General features: G+C 41.3%; 2 pseudogenes; one reads left to right on the top strand and one right to left on the bottom strand.

Annotated features, from left to right (window-relative positions):
- Nucleotides 1-5,632: 5,632 nt before the first annotated feature.
- On the top strand, nt 5,633-8,557 carry LOC121054896 (annotated as a pseudogene).
- Nucleotides 8,558-12,023: 3,466 nt separating this feature from the next.
- Nucleotides 12,024-14,609, bottom strand: LOC102702116 (annotated as a pseudogene).
- Nucleotides 14,610-14,838: the final 229 nt, after the last annotated feature.

Genomic DNA, 14,838 nt, shown 5'->3' with positions numbered 1-14,838 from the left:
GATCCCCTTATCGGTGACGGGCCCACGACTGCCACCGATGGCAACCATCTTTGATGGACTAATACAAACGTCTATCATCGATGATGTTTACAGCCCATCATGGACAAAACATCTGTGGCAGGCCATAACTATGGCCCTTCATGGATGCCCCATCGATGATGGGCATAAGTTGCGGGTCGTCAAAGATGACTCATCCATGACAGGCTTCAAGTTACAGCCTGTTACGAATGGTTAACGAGAAAAAATAGTCTAGACATTGGCTAGCTTCAGGATATTGCTAGCCATGTCCTATGTACAAATGAACAAAGCATATATTCCTAGAATCCTAGTGTTAACAGCAAAATTTAGCAATCGGTTGCTTTAGGTTTAATTGTGTTTTCTCTATTCTACATCTTGTCAGTTGTAGGGTCAAATTGATTAGCATGTCTATTGTCAGCTAAGTTCCAAGAATTTAGGTCTTATACTGGAGCGACACAGAGACTTTCAGGGTTTCGTGTGTAACACGTTAAGGCTCCAGTTTTAGCGTCAGCACCTAGCTCCCATTTATATCAAACCATGCATTCATATATATCCATCATATATATAGCCACATACATCAATCCACATGTTTTAATAGATACACACATCCATTCACATACATATATACATACGCATATACAAATATCCATCAAAGCCACATAATTTAAATTGTCCATCTTCAATTCAAATGGTTATACCTGTAGATTGAGTTAGAATATAAAAGAAGTAACCAATTACCACAAGTACCAACGAATTACAAGAATAGAGCACAAATTAAAGTGACTGTCATAATTAAAAGGAAAACAAGCAATAAAACATTGTCTAGATGTGACTTAATAATACAAATTAGTACAACCATTGATAATTGTCCTTCAATCCTAACTATCACTACTTTGTATGATAGCTTTCTTTTGAAGATATCATTTTGCAAGCAAGAAGGTGGATAGTTCTTCTCTAATATTTTTAAAATTGTGTTTTGGAGCGCAATTGCTCCATCCCCTCGATTTAGCCACTATTTCCCAGTATGTGGGGGTGTTCATTCCTCGGCTGAAGCTGCCTATGGGCCTCACTAACGACCTGGAACTCTAGTGTGCTCTTTATTCTCCTGAATTCATCCCATATCTCTGGTGTGATATGAAGATATTCCATGAAGGAGGTTGGTTGGTTGGGGTCAAGTGCAATTTTAGTGTGCATCTTGTGCTTAAAATTATTCCAGGTTGCACCCATCTTATGGGATGCCCTTTGTTTCAACAAGTACTTGTCATCCAGTGGGAACTCATAACATCTATTGAACCTTTCCTAGGCCTCTTCTTCTCAACATCCGTCACATGGTCGACATCCTTGTGCACTATGCTCTAGTAGTGCCTTTCAAGAATTCTACATATACTAGCAAACTTCCTAGCCGCTACTTGAGTTGCTATAGGAATTCTGGTTGTCAACCTTGTTTATTGTTATTTTAGAATCCGATAACTTATTCTACGACCTCTAACTGTGTTAGATGTTTTAGTTGTTGTGGATGACGTTGTATGGTCTTGTTCCGAAATTTCTAAAGACACCGCTGTTGAGCTAACAAATATGGGCTCCAACTCGTAAGTCAATTGAGTTGTCATATATTTGCAATAAAAAAGTACTTTATAATATTCATATGTAAATATTATCTACATTATTTGTACATCCTCTATTTTATTTTGTGTTGGCTTCAATCCAAATGAATACTAAACAATATTTATCAAATACCAGTAAGATCTAATTAGGCAACAAACCAAACTGGCAAAATAACTTATCTTTCTTGTTTGAACTAGAGAACAGGTAGAAGATTAAGGGCTTGATTGGGATCTATCACTACTACAGAAACATTCATCCAAAATGACTTATAATATAAAACAGGGAAAATAGTTTATAATATTTAATATTTAATGTGTCCCTATAATCAAATTGTCCATAATAATAGAGCAATTTTACAGTCCTTGAGAAGGTACCATGAGGTACCAAAATTTCAGTGTAAAATTTTGGTACCTCTTGGTATCTAGGTACTAGGAGATACTAAATTTTACACTAAAATTTTGGTACCTCTCAGTACCTACTCAAGAACTATAAAATTGCTCATAATAATAATGTATCTAATCAACTAGAAAGAACAATCTTAGGATAGAGCATTATTATCATTGACTATTCATGTATTAATGAACATAAACAAACTAGCATGACAGAGTATGATAGAGTACCATCAATTATTAGAGTGTATGAATGGGCATAATCAGGAAACAAGGAGTGTCAAGTATTGTCGTCTATCAGTGAGTATCATCAAGTACCTACCATCTTATACCAACCAGCTGTATCAGCATGTACAAATGAGTATCATCAAAGTTATCAGGAAGATTTCAATGGCTTGAGATAAAAATATCAAAGACGCTTAAATTAAAACAGGAAAAACAGGAGAGAAAGAAACCGAGAAATTTTCCCTCTTCACTTGATACCTAAACTGGCAAAATCCAGTGTAGCCAAATAAAGTGGTTATGCGCAGGAGTGGCCTCGTATATACGTACCTCGGCGGCGAGCAAGCTTGGCGGCAGCGGTTGGTAGAGACATCCATGGAGGCGGCGGACGTTGGCGACAACCTCGTGACTGGCTGTGGTTGGCAGCGACGTCAATGGCGGCAGCGTCAGTTTGAGCCGGCGACGGATGAAGGCGGCGGAGCATGCCGATTGGCAATGACGAGCACTAACAGCAGGTGGCAGCATGAGGCCTCATCATCCTCCTTCGATGGCTGCAGCGCTCGTCAGTGTGTGTGTGAGTGGTACAACGTCGATTCGGGTCTAAACAAGCTAACTGTTGGCCCAAAACCCTAGTCAATGGCAATCAAACACATCCGTGACAGGCCATATAATAAGCCCGTCAAAGAAGTCATTGCTGACGGCCTGTCACGGATGGGTCATCGATGACAGGCGTATGTTGTGGTCCGTCATGAATGACTTGTGGCAGGCTCATATTTTGACCCGCCAAAGATGATATGTCATAGGTAATAGGCCAAACCTCCTATAATCATCTACAATGGACCTAATTTCGGCCTGTCATAAATGACTGGGTCTATGATGGGTTGTTGGGCCTGATCAGGTCCATCTTCTTTGGTAGGTTCTGTAGTAGCGACACCTAACAGCTTCATTTGTATAATGGTATACACTTGCATACTAATGTGTATTGTTTAATTGAGTATTTATGGTTATATATGAAACCAAAAATATTATTAACTTTCTGCAGAAATCAAACAATATTTGCGTAGTACTATACTGCATAATATTGTTATATTTGACAAACAGAAAATAATCATGCACGCCCTTATAGTTGTGGCGAAAGTGGGTTTGCCCTCTCGTATGTCCCAACCACCCAAAGCAATTTGGCCCAGGACTTCAAAATATAATTGGTTTTGAAGCAACTAATTCCAAATATTGATTTTACCTCTCCTTTTTAGGGTTTTCGTTTTTGCCCCTCTTTTTTTAACCGAATGAACCGTTTGCCCCTATTTTGGATGGAAGTTATGTCGACTGTTAGTTGACCAATATATTTAGTTTAAAAAATAAAAGATTTAATTCCCGAAATAATTAATGACGAAATTATCCCTGTTTAAAAAATTTTAAGTTTTTTAACATGTCATTTGAATTAATAATATATTGTTTTTTGTATATTTCTATGAAACTTATAATTTTTAAAAAAATTGACATAGTTATGAAACTGTCAAATATTTTAAAAAATTATAAGTTTTTAAACATGTCATTTGAATTAATAATATATTGCTTTTGTATATTTCTGTGATTTAAAACGGAGGGTAACTAACACAAATGAAAAAAAAAACAAGGATCAAAATGATATTCTCGTGCATGGGTAAAATAGTCTTTTAACATGTCATTTAACACTGTTAGTCCTTCCATCCAAAAGGAGGGGCAACCGGTTCGTTCAATTTAAAAAAAGTAAGGAAAAAACAAAAACCCTAAAAAGGAGGGACAAAACCGGTATTAGAACCTGAAACAGGGACATAAACGAAATTGCGCCTTCCAAATAACGTACTGGTGGCCATGCATTATTTAAAGTATAATTTTCTAGAACAAATGGAAATTAAATAAGTGCCCAATTACGTTGCATCCATTCCCAGCCACTGAATGTAGTATTAGGGACATAGGGTGCCATTTTCCAAGCTTGCATACTTGCACCACTAAGATTTGTAATCATCATTAATTACTATAAATGAAAATACAGATATCATATTGGAGTATTGGACCAATACAAAAACAGGTGAGAATTGATCAGTAGATATAAGGATGCCCATAATCCATATTTGTATAGTTGTTTGGCATCTTTTCAGAAAAGAAAATGGTAGTAGAAGGGACCACTGTCAGCAAATTCCCAAAGTCACCGTCGGTGGGACCGAGAAACTGGCTCTAGAAGTGATAGCGAACTTTATCCAAGCAACACATTTCACTCCAAAATGACTGACTAGCTAACCATGAAAATAACATCAATATATCTTGTATAGTCTCTACTGCCAAAATGAATTATTGATCCATTGAGGACGCTCCTGATGATGACTCAGGATAATTATTTTTAATAAGAAAGATGGCTATATCTTTGACATCTATATCATAGACTTCAACGAAATCAAAATACAGTGTCGGTACCCTTGTATCAGTGCTTCCAATTGCTGATATAGTAATACCGTTTATACTTTTCTTGCAAGGGAAAATCGCTAAGCATGTTACAAGACTTGGGTATAAGCACGTGCTACCAACCAAATCAAAATACAACGTGACATGCTCTACTCTGTCAGAATCACGACCCCTCCATAATTCCACGCATACTAACTTCTAATGCGAAAGAGTGTATAAGCACGTTACGAGACCTAGGTATGGATTAGGTCAAGAAAAAATTATAGTTGAGATTACTAAAGATAACTAGTTGAATGCAGTAAGTCTCAAGGGCATCTTCTTCGAACTCGTACCCAGTTTCTAGATATTGGCTTATTGGCCTCTACCAAGCTATATATATTTCCTTGTGAATTCATCTTCCCAGTGTGATAATCATGCAGTCCTAATACCATGTGCTTTTTCAACAAGTAATTAACGCAATCCAAATCAAAGCTATTGATTGTGGAATGGACATTATAGCTTAACAGAGATTTATGCGTTTCTTTTTGATATGGCTTTGGATAGGGAACTAACCATCGGTCTCTGTCGGATCAATTTTGTTTCCAGATAGCTCTGCTGGGAACCTGGGACTTATTTTCCCGACAACAATTACCGGGTGCCTGCAATTTATCAAATAATACAGAAGATTTTGTAAGGAACAGCCTTGAGGACATTTCAAAGAAAAGAAACACTTGGGTCAAATTATAGGATAAGCTCTGAGATATTTGACCAAAGAAAAAAAACTTGGCAGTTTGCATGTAATAACGTAGATGCATCCCTTTCAGACAAGGACACAGAAGAAAAATCTTTGCAGAAGATTCCTCCAGTTTAACTGCATAAATGGTAGAGTGAAACCTTAACTAGCTACTCCTAGTCTAGGGATTAGTCAGAAACACCTTTCACCTTTTGCATCTTCTGTGGTTGTTCACGAACTACACATGGAGAATCATCATGTGCTCTTCAGTGCAGCTGTGTTCATCCTCTGTCTTAGCCTTCACTGCACTGGCAGCGAAGAGAACTTTGTCTACTCTAGCTTTGCCGATGCCGGTGAAGCCAACCTCGCCCTCGACGGCGCAGCCACGATTACCCCAGAGGGGCTCCTTCAGCTGACAGACAAAGTGGCCAACATCCAAGGCCACGCCTTCTACCCAACTCCATTTCAGTTCAAGAAGCAGCCCAATGGCACGGTCCAATCCTTCTCCGTTGCCTTCGTGTTCGGCATCTTCTCCCCCTACCCCGATGCGAGCACTGATGGCATGGCCTTTGTCGTCGCCCCAAACAAGAGCTTCCCCGGTGCATCATCGGCACAGTACTTAGGCCTCCTCAACAGCAGCAACAACAATAACACAAGCAACAACATGTTTGCCGTGGAGATTGACACTGCCCAGAACAACGAGATGAACGATATCGACAGCTACCACATCGGAGTCGATATCAACAGCCTCATCTCCGAGAAATCACACCCCATCGGCTTCTACGACGACAAGCATGGTGGTGTCTTCAAGAACCTCACCCTTGAGTGCAGCAACTGCAAGCGGTTCCAAGTGTGGGTTGACTACAATGGAGAGACCACACAGATCAATATCACTTTGGCTCCTATCAAAGTGCAGGCCAAACCTACAAGGCCACTGCTCTCAGTCATCTTCAACCTCTCGACAGTGCTCACTGACAAAGCATATATTGGCTTCTCAGCAGCAACAGGCCCAATCACCTCAAGGTACTACGTAATTGGCTGGAGCTTCGCCATGAATGCTCCTGCCCCAGCAATCAAAATCGCCAGATTGCCGAGGCTGCCCTGCCCTAGAGATAATAGTTTACAGAAGATCTTGAAGATCACATTGCCCATTGTCAATGCAGCATTAATCTTTGCTATAATCATTCTGCTTGTGAGGAGGCAGCAGAGATATGCCGAGTTGAGGGAAGATTGGGAGGTCGAGTTCGGGCCACACCGGTTCTCATACAAGGATCTGCACAATGCAACAGAAGGTTTCAAGAGTAAGCACATACTCGGCACGGGAGGCTTCGGGAAGGTGTATAAGGGAGTGCTTCGGAAGTCCAAAATGGAGGTCGCTGTGAAAAAGGTGTCACATGGTTCGAACCAAGGGATGAAGGAGTTCATATCTGAGGTTGTTAGCATTGGTCACCTTCGACACCGCAACCTTGTGCAGCTACTTGGTTATTGTCGACGAAAGGGTGAACTTCTGTTGGTGTACGACTACATGTCAAATGGCAGTCTTGACAAGTATCTGTATGGCGAAGACAACAAACCAGTTTTAGATTGGACTCAGAGGATGCAAATTATCAAAGATGTGGCTTCTGGCCTATTCTATCTCCATGAGAAGTGGGATAAGGTTGTCATCCACCGTGACATCAAAGCAAGCAATGTGCTCCTTGACAGTGAAATGAATGCACGGTTAGGTGACTTTGGCCTTGCAAGATTATACGACCATGGCACCAACCCACAGACCACGCATCTGGTTGGCACCATGGGGTTCATCGCCCCGGAACTGGCACGCACAGGAAAGGCGTCCCCTCTCACCGACGTGTTTGCCTTTGGCACTTTCCTTCTTGAGGTCACTTGCGGCCGGTGGCCGGTCAGCAACAGTGCACACCATGGCCGGAAGATGCTGGTGGACTGGGTCCTCCAGCACTGGCACAGGGGGTCGCTGCTGGAGACGGTGGACCCAAAGCTGCACGGCATCTACAACGATGATGAGGTGTGCCTGGTGTTGACACTTGGGCTGATGTGCTCACACCCAATCCCCAATGCAAGGCCTATCATGCGGCAGATCATGCAATACCTTGATGGCGATGCACCACTGCCAGAGTTTACGCCGGCGAACCTGAGCTCCAGCTTGCTGGCGATGATGCAGGATGAAGGGTTTGACCCGTATGTCGCACAGTACCCATGGTCGGCGAACAGCTTGGGCACGATGACACCAGAAATCTTGTCTGGAAGATGAAACCTGTAGATAATGCCTTCTCACTTGTTACAATTTTCAAGTGCTTGCCAGTTTGTATTGCTAAGATTTACTAGTAGATGTGCGGTGAATTTTGATTTAACTGCAAATCCGTGTAAGTAACTGTTATTAATAGTCTCCACTCTGTGCAATCCCGGGATGCTGGTTTCTATGATGAGAAAAATGGAGAATTCAAGAACTTGGACGCTCATTAGCCGTGAAGTGATGCAAGTGCGGATTGAGTACTATGCAGGATCTGCGCAGGTTGACGTAACCTTAGCTCCTATTAAAATGTCCAAACCTGCAAGCTCTCAGCCATCTACAATCTCTCAACAGTACTGAAAGATACAGCATATATTGGCTTCTCATCAGCAACTGGTGTGACAAACTCAAGATATTACGTGCTTGGCTGGAGCTTCAGCATGGATGGTACTGCTCCAGAGATTGACATCACAAAGCTACCAAAGTTAGCTCATGTTCGACCAAGTCGTCCCCTTTTACAGATGTTTCATTTGGCTCATTTCTTCTTGAGATCACCTGTGGGCAAAAAGACCTGTCAAGCAGAATGCACAAGGTGACCGAATTATATTGGTTGATTGGGTACTTGAGCATTGGCAGAAAGGGTCGATGGTGCAGACAATAGACAGGAGGCTACAAGGCAGCTGCAATGTAGCTGCGGCATGCCTGGTGCTGAAGCTTGAGCTCCTGTGCTCACAACCATTTGCTAGCTCAAGGCCCAGTATGAACCATGTCATGCTATACCTCAATGGAGATATGCCACTTCCAGAGTTCACACCTATTGATGTAAGCCTGAGCATGCTAGCATTGATGGAAAACAGGGGATTCGACCCTTCTGGTGTGTCATATCCACAGCTGATGACAAGCAATGGCGCAAGACGATAGAAAAAGAAAAAAAGGTCATTAGTCTATTGCATTATACTGAATGTTTTTCTTGTATATTTTCTTTGCATGAACATCTGAATGTAAATTAGCACATGCCATAAGTAGTAAAAGTGTAAGCAGTATGATATCGGAATCCTTTATTCATTTCTTCAGGAGTAGCAATTACCCCCAAAGACTATAATAGCAATGTAGTTTACTAGGATGGAATCATGGAAGTATATCACTAAATTGTTGTTTTCAATTTAGCAGTACCAATTTAGACCTAAATCACAGAAGAACTCGCACATGCCATGGCAACTAGAAAATTGGTGCAACAACTAATCCCAAACCGAACAGCTGAGAACTTGAAGACAAACGGGATGACCGGAGCATACCAACGACCACCTGGGCTGGAGGAATCCGCTGCAGCCACCGCCTCCGCGGCGGGCATTCATGGCTACGGAGGAGGGCGTCGCGGCCGCGCGCGCATAGCGCCACGCGCCGGCAGCCGGCGGGGCCTGTTCATTGCTTGGCTGTGAGTGAGCAGACTGGCCTTGTCCCCGCCGTGCGAGGAGAGGCGGAGACCCTGGTGGAGCCGAGCAGCCGGCGGCCAGGCGGCGGTGCGGCGGAATGGATTGGCCGGCGAGTCGGCGACGCCAGCGGAGTGGTGACGATTCCCGGCCCAACGAGGCCCACATTAGGCCCATGATTTCGTGCCCGTTATTACGTAAATTCCTTTCTTCTCAAAGAATTTTTTTAAAAATATTATTATTTTAATAGAAAATCGCAAAATTACATGCAGTCCGTGTTAAATCGCAAATTAGCACCCTATCTTTTCAAAATTGGATTTCGTGCCCGTTATTACGTAAATTCCTTTCTTTTCAAACATTATTCACAACGTATATAAAATTAAACAGATCATTTTCTAAAAACTCGTCCGTCTATATAGATTGTTCAAAAGTCTAGAGAAAAAATATCTAATTCCTCCATAAAAAAACATGTGAATTTTTAGTTTTAAGCTAAGTGAACCTATTATAAATTTGTCTAAATTTATATAGAATAATGTCAGAAATATTCTTTCCGTTTTCAAATCTAAAAATTTTTTTCAAAAACATCACATCGAATTTTTGGACATCTAAATAAAGCATTAAATATAAAGCATTAAATATAGATTAACCAAAAAACTAATTACACAGTTATAAAAGAAATCTTGAGACGAATCTTTTGAGCCTAATTAGCCCATGATTAGTCATAAGTGCTACAGTAACCAACGGTGCTAATGATGGATTAATTAGGCTCAAAAGATTCGTCTTGCGGTTTCTAGGCTAGCCGTGAAATTCGTTTTTTCATTCAGGTCCGGAAACCCCTTCCGACATCCGGTCAAACATTTGACATGATACATCTCCTAAAAATTTTCTCAATCTAAACACCACCTTATTTTCAAAGCTTTTTATACGTGCAACATTTAGGCCTTGTTTAGTTCCCAAATTTTTTTTTCAAAAACAACACATCGAATTTTTAGATACCTAAATAAAGCATTAAATATAGATGAACCAAAAAACTAATTGTATAGTTATGGAAGAAATCTTGAGACGAATATTTAAGCCTAATTAGTCCATGATTAGCCATAAGTGATACAGTAACTAACATGTGCTAATGATGGATTAATTAGGCTCAAAAGATTCGTCTCGCGGTTTCTAGGCTAGCCGTGAAATTCGTTTTTTCATTCGTGTCCGAAAACCCTTTCCGACATTCGGTCAAACATTTAACGTGACACTTCTCTCAAAAATTTTCTCAATCTAAACACCACCTTAACACTTGTTTATTTATTTCTCTCTCTGTTCCTTCCCTATTTTGGTTTCTGGTGGTTGTGTTGCTTATGATTCTTTTTGCCTAGTATCCTAGCATCTTCCGCTTCCATACTTTAGGCCATGTTTGGCAATGGTACGTACCAGGTTTAGTCGTCCGACGTGAAAAACACACAGTAATAAATTAGTACATAATTATTAATTATAAAAAATTATACAATAAATTAATATGATTTTTTAATAACTTTTCAATAAAAAATTTCGTAAAAAATACACCGTTTAGTAGTTCGGGAAGCGTGCGCGGAAAAAAAGAGAAAATATAGGGTTATTAGTTGGGGAGGGGAATGCGGCCTTAATCACATAATGACTAACTACAATGTAACATAAATTGTGTCGGTATTCGGCCTCGATGTGCTCTTTTTTTTCATCTGTACTACTTAGGTGGTGTTTGGAACAAGGCATTTATTTTTAGTCTCTTGTCCCATGGAATGTTTGGACGTTTATTATAAATAGTAAACGTAGACTATTAATAAAACATATCCATAATCTTGGACTAATTCGCGAGACAAATTTATTGAGTCTAGTTAATCCATGATTAGCCTATGTGATGCTACAATAAATATGCTCTAATTATGGATTAAATAGGCTTAAAAAATTCGTCTCGTGTATTACCACTCATTTATAAAATTAGTTTTTTTATTAGTCTATGTTTAATACTTTAAATTAGTGTCCAAACATCCGATATGACATTAGGCTACAAAGTTTAGCCCCATCTAAACAACCCCTTATTTGGTTGCTGCAGGCCTGCAATGCATCAATTGAATTTTGATTGGCTGCAACCTGTAATCGATCTGTCAGCAGCTACCTGTGGCTGGTAGTTGCAAGGTTCAGTTTTTGTTCATATTGATGTTTGTATTCCGTTCAAAATTGATTTTTTTTATTTGGACTCCAAGCCAGATATCATTGTGAATTTCAGTCAGCCCTCCATGGTCTACCAATGCAGATTTATCTCATTTTCCCTAATTAATGTGTTAATTTCTAGCCTCCAAAATAAACATGTGCTGTCTTTATATTTAAATTAATTTGTCTTTACAATATAATAAATAGATAGTAATCCTCTGTAATGTCATACATCATACAACCTTAGTTACCTGTGGCATATTTCATTGCGATACTTAGAAGTGGCATTTCTCTAGAGCAACCTTCAAGGATGTACGTCAAATGTCCCATCAACAGAATATGTTTTTACTTCTGTCTTGCTCCCTCCGTCCCAAAATAAACTAATTTTTCACTTTTTACTTTCAATTTTTGACTCTTCGTCTTATTAAAAATATTTTTGCGATTGATATTTTTGTTTTTATTAGATGGTAAATCATGAATAGTACTTTACGTGTGACTAATTTTTTTTAATTTCCTGAAAATTTTTCAAATAAGACGGATGGTCAAACGTTGGGCACGAAAACCGAAGAATTCGTTTTTTTTGACAGAGGGAGTATTTTGCTACAATGTTTGTTTACCAAATTATCATAATCGGTGGTTAGAAAATATATATAACAAAACAGGAGACCACGTGCTGCAGAGGATACCATTTATCAATTGCAACTTGTATCTCTTAACTTATTCTATTCTAAGAGCATTAAGTTTTGATCAAACAAATATTTATACCATAGACCACACAAACATGTATAAACTATTGCATTGAAATCACATGAGAGCCTTCTGTTATAGCTGCAAGTAGTCTTGGCATCGGGGGCATATCAAGCTCACATAGACCCTCAATGGCCCGGACCACTTCACACATTGTTGGCCGATCCGACTCAATGTCTTGGATGCACCAACATGCAACTTTACAAACCCTTTCAGCCTCTTCCAAATTGAAGACACCTTCTAACCGTGGATCCACCAAACTCCTCACATCTCCCTCACGAAGCCTGCTGATTGCTTGCACAGGAAAATAAGCAAGTTGATAGTTGTTGCTATCACATACTTCAGGTAAATTTCTCCTTCCCGATATGATTTCAAGCAGTACCATACCAAAGCTATAGACATCAACTTTTGGTGTAATAGCAACTCCACTAAGCCACTCTGGGGCAAGATACCCTACGGTACCTCTGAATGTAGTTAGGATTCGGCTGAAATCCCTTCCTACAATCGCTGCCATCCCAAAATCTGCAATCTTAGGAACAAATGATTCGTCGAGAAGTATGTTTTCTGGCTTGATATCACAGTGTATGATGCATTCGCGACAACTCCGGTGCAAGTAGCACAATCCTCTAGCAACTCCTATGGCTATTTGATGCCTGGTGCTCCAGTTTAGGATGGTAGCATTGCTCCGAAATAGATGGGCGTCAAGAGACCCATTTGGCATGTGTTCATACACAAGTAGCCTCTTATCACCTTCGTAGCAGAAACCAATCAGTTTGACTAGGTTGATATGTTGAATCATTCCAACTGAACTCACCTCTGCCCTAAATTGCTTCTCTCCCTGACGAGCACCATCGAGTCTTTTCACTGCTATAGCCGTCCGATCTCCTAACATTCCCTTGAATACAGAACCAAAACCACCTCCTCCTAGCCTCTCTGAGAAACTTTTAGTAGAACGAACTAAGCCAATGTATCTAAAGGCTATAATTCCACCATCACTACCTTGACTGCCATGTAATGGCACACCACACCACTTGAATTTTTTAATCCAAACCATTAACAAGAGCATGAGCACAAGTAATCAAAAACCCACGGTACTTACCATGGCAACAACTCTTGGTTTTCGTTTGGTGTTTCTCCTTATACTTTGCAGATCTCTGGCGGCAAGGCGAAGGTAAAGAACATCTTCAGAAGAATCATCAATGCCATCGTTATGATTTACATTTCGCAATTCCCCATGCCAGACAGAGCATCTGTTACCATTGTAGGAATAAGCAGTGCAAGAGCAGTTAGCAAGGCAACCTTGCTCGCATTTGCTCCGAGTCGAAGCATCATCTACGCTTTCGGGGTCAGAAGGCATTGTAACACGAGCTATGGTGTGGAACATGCCTTCTGGACTTGTGTCCTGCAGGTTACTGGATCTGCAATCTAGGGGAGTACTTCTGACGCACCCTCTAATTGGATCACCAGCATCCCAGTCCTGCGGTGACCTGGGAGAGAAGCCCTCCATACAGTCGCAGAATGGAACTGAATTGCCATTGCAAACAGTGAAAGGTCCACAGGCATCACGCAGGCTACAGGGATCAGATGGCTCAGCATATATGGTTTGCCAAGACTGCTTGGGCCGTGACCAAACTTTCAGCTTAACCTGGCCAGTGATGTCCATATAAACGAAGGCAGAGATCGATTCGTCATGTGAGGTGTAGGTGAAGTACTCCTCTTCATTGTTGTGGACATAAGAAGCTTTCAGCAAACCTTTGGTCCTTGGATCCATGTCCAGTAGCTCATTGAGTAACGGTACGAGTGTATACGCCAATTGTCCGGACGACCAAGACCAGTACACAAGGGAGGGTCTGCGGCGCTTGATGAACAGCACCCCATTAGTGCCTAGCTCAATGGTGTAAGAGCCGAGACCTAGATCGGTGAGGCTCTTCTTGGAGATGAACAAGCGATTCAAACCGGTGATCTTATTCCGGCCTAGCTTGGCACCCGGAAGCCCAACATCTGCAGGGTAGTCAAAGCTCTGCCACAGCACAACATGAACGCTGCTGGAGGGTGGGTTTTCTGCCATGAGGACTAGGTTTCCATTGTTCATGAGAAGAGCACTAGTGTTTGTGCTGGTTCCTGTCGTCCTATTGACGATGATGTGAGTGGACCAGATCATGGACTCGGAGCTGGCGGTGCTGTTCAAGATAATGGCAAGATTGCCATCTCTTGAGATTTTGAGGTGTGCTGAGTGGTTGATCAGATCGGCGGCAGTGATGGGATTCTCCCTATTAGCAACCCAGGCAGTAGTAAAAACTGGGATCTTGTTGAACCATATGCCAAGGTACCAACCAGGAATGGTGGTGGTGGTGGTGGTGGAGTTACTGATGCTTGTTGGCGCCTGTACCTGGAAGAAGCCGAGCGCGAACTTGCCGTCCCCGGAGACGAGCTTGTCACCGAGAGCAAGCGCTTGGCCTGCCATGAGAGTGTCGCCGCCGTCTGCGGCGGCGGAACATGGAGGAGTGTGGTGCAGGGAGGCGAGGAAAAGGCCAGCGCTGAGTAGGAAGACATGGAGGGGATGAGGAAGCATGGTCGTTTGATCGGACAAGACAGGTAGGTGACCGATCGCCTGAACTGGAGAAGGAAGCGTATGTATATAGCTAGCTAGTAACAACGGTTCATGGATGCAGTGGAGGTGTGCTGCTTTTATGTTTTATATTTGGACAATGAAGAAGAGTGCATGTGTGTGTATATATATACCGGGACTGCATCTAGCCTTACCTCTCCCAAACAACATTTAGATTCCGAGAACATGTAGTTTATAGAATTTAAAAAATAACTAAAAGTCACAAGCTCAAAAACCAA

This window comes from Oryza brachyantha, chromosome 7 (assembly GCF_000231095.2).
Source record: "Oryza brachyantha chromosome 7, ObraRS2, whole genome shotgun sequence".
Classification (NCBI taxonomy): domain Eukaryota; kingdom Viridiplantae; phylum Streptophyta; class Magnoliopsida; order Poales; family Poaceae; genus Oryza; species Oryza brachyantha.
The sequence above is the reverse complement of the archived record's forward strand: the minus strand, read 5'-3'. Positions and strand labels throughout refer to the sequence as shown.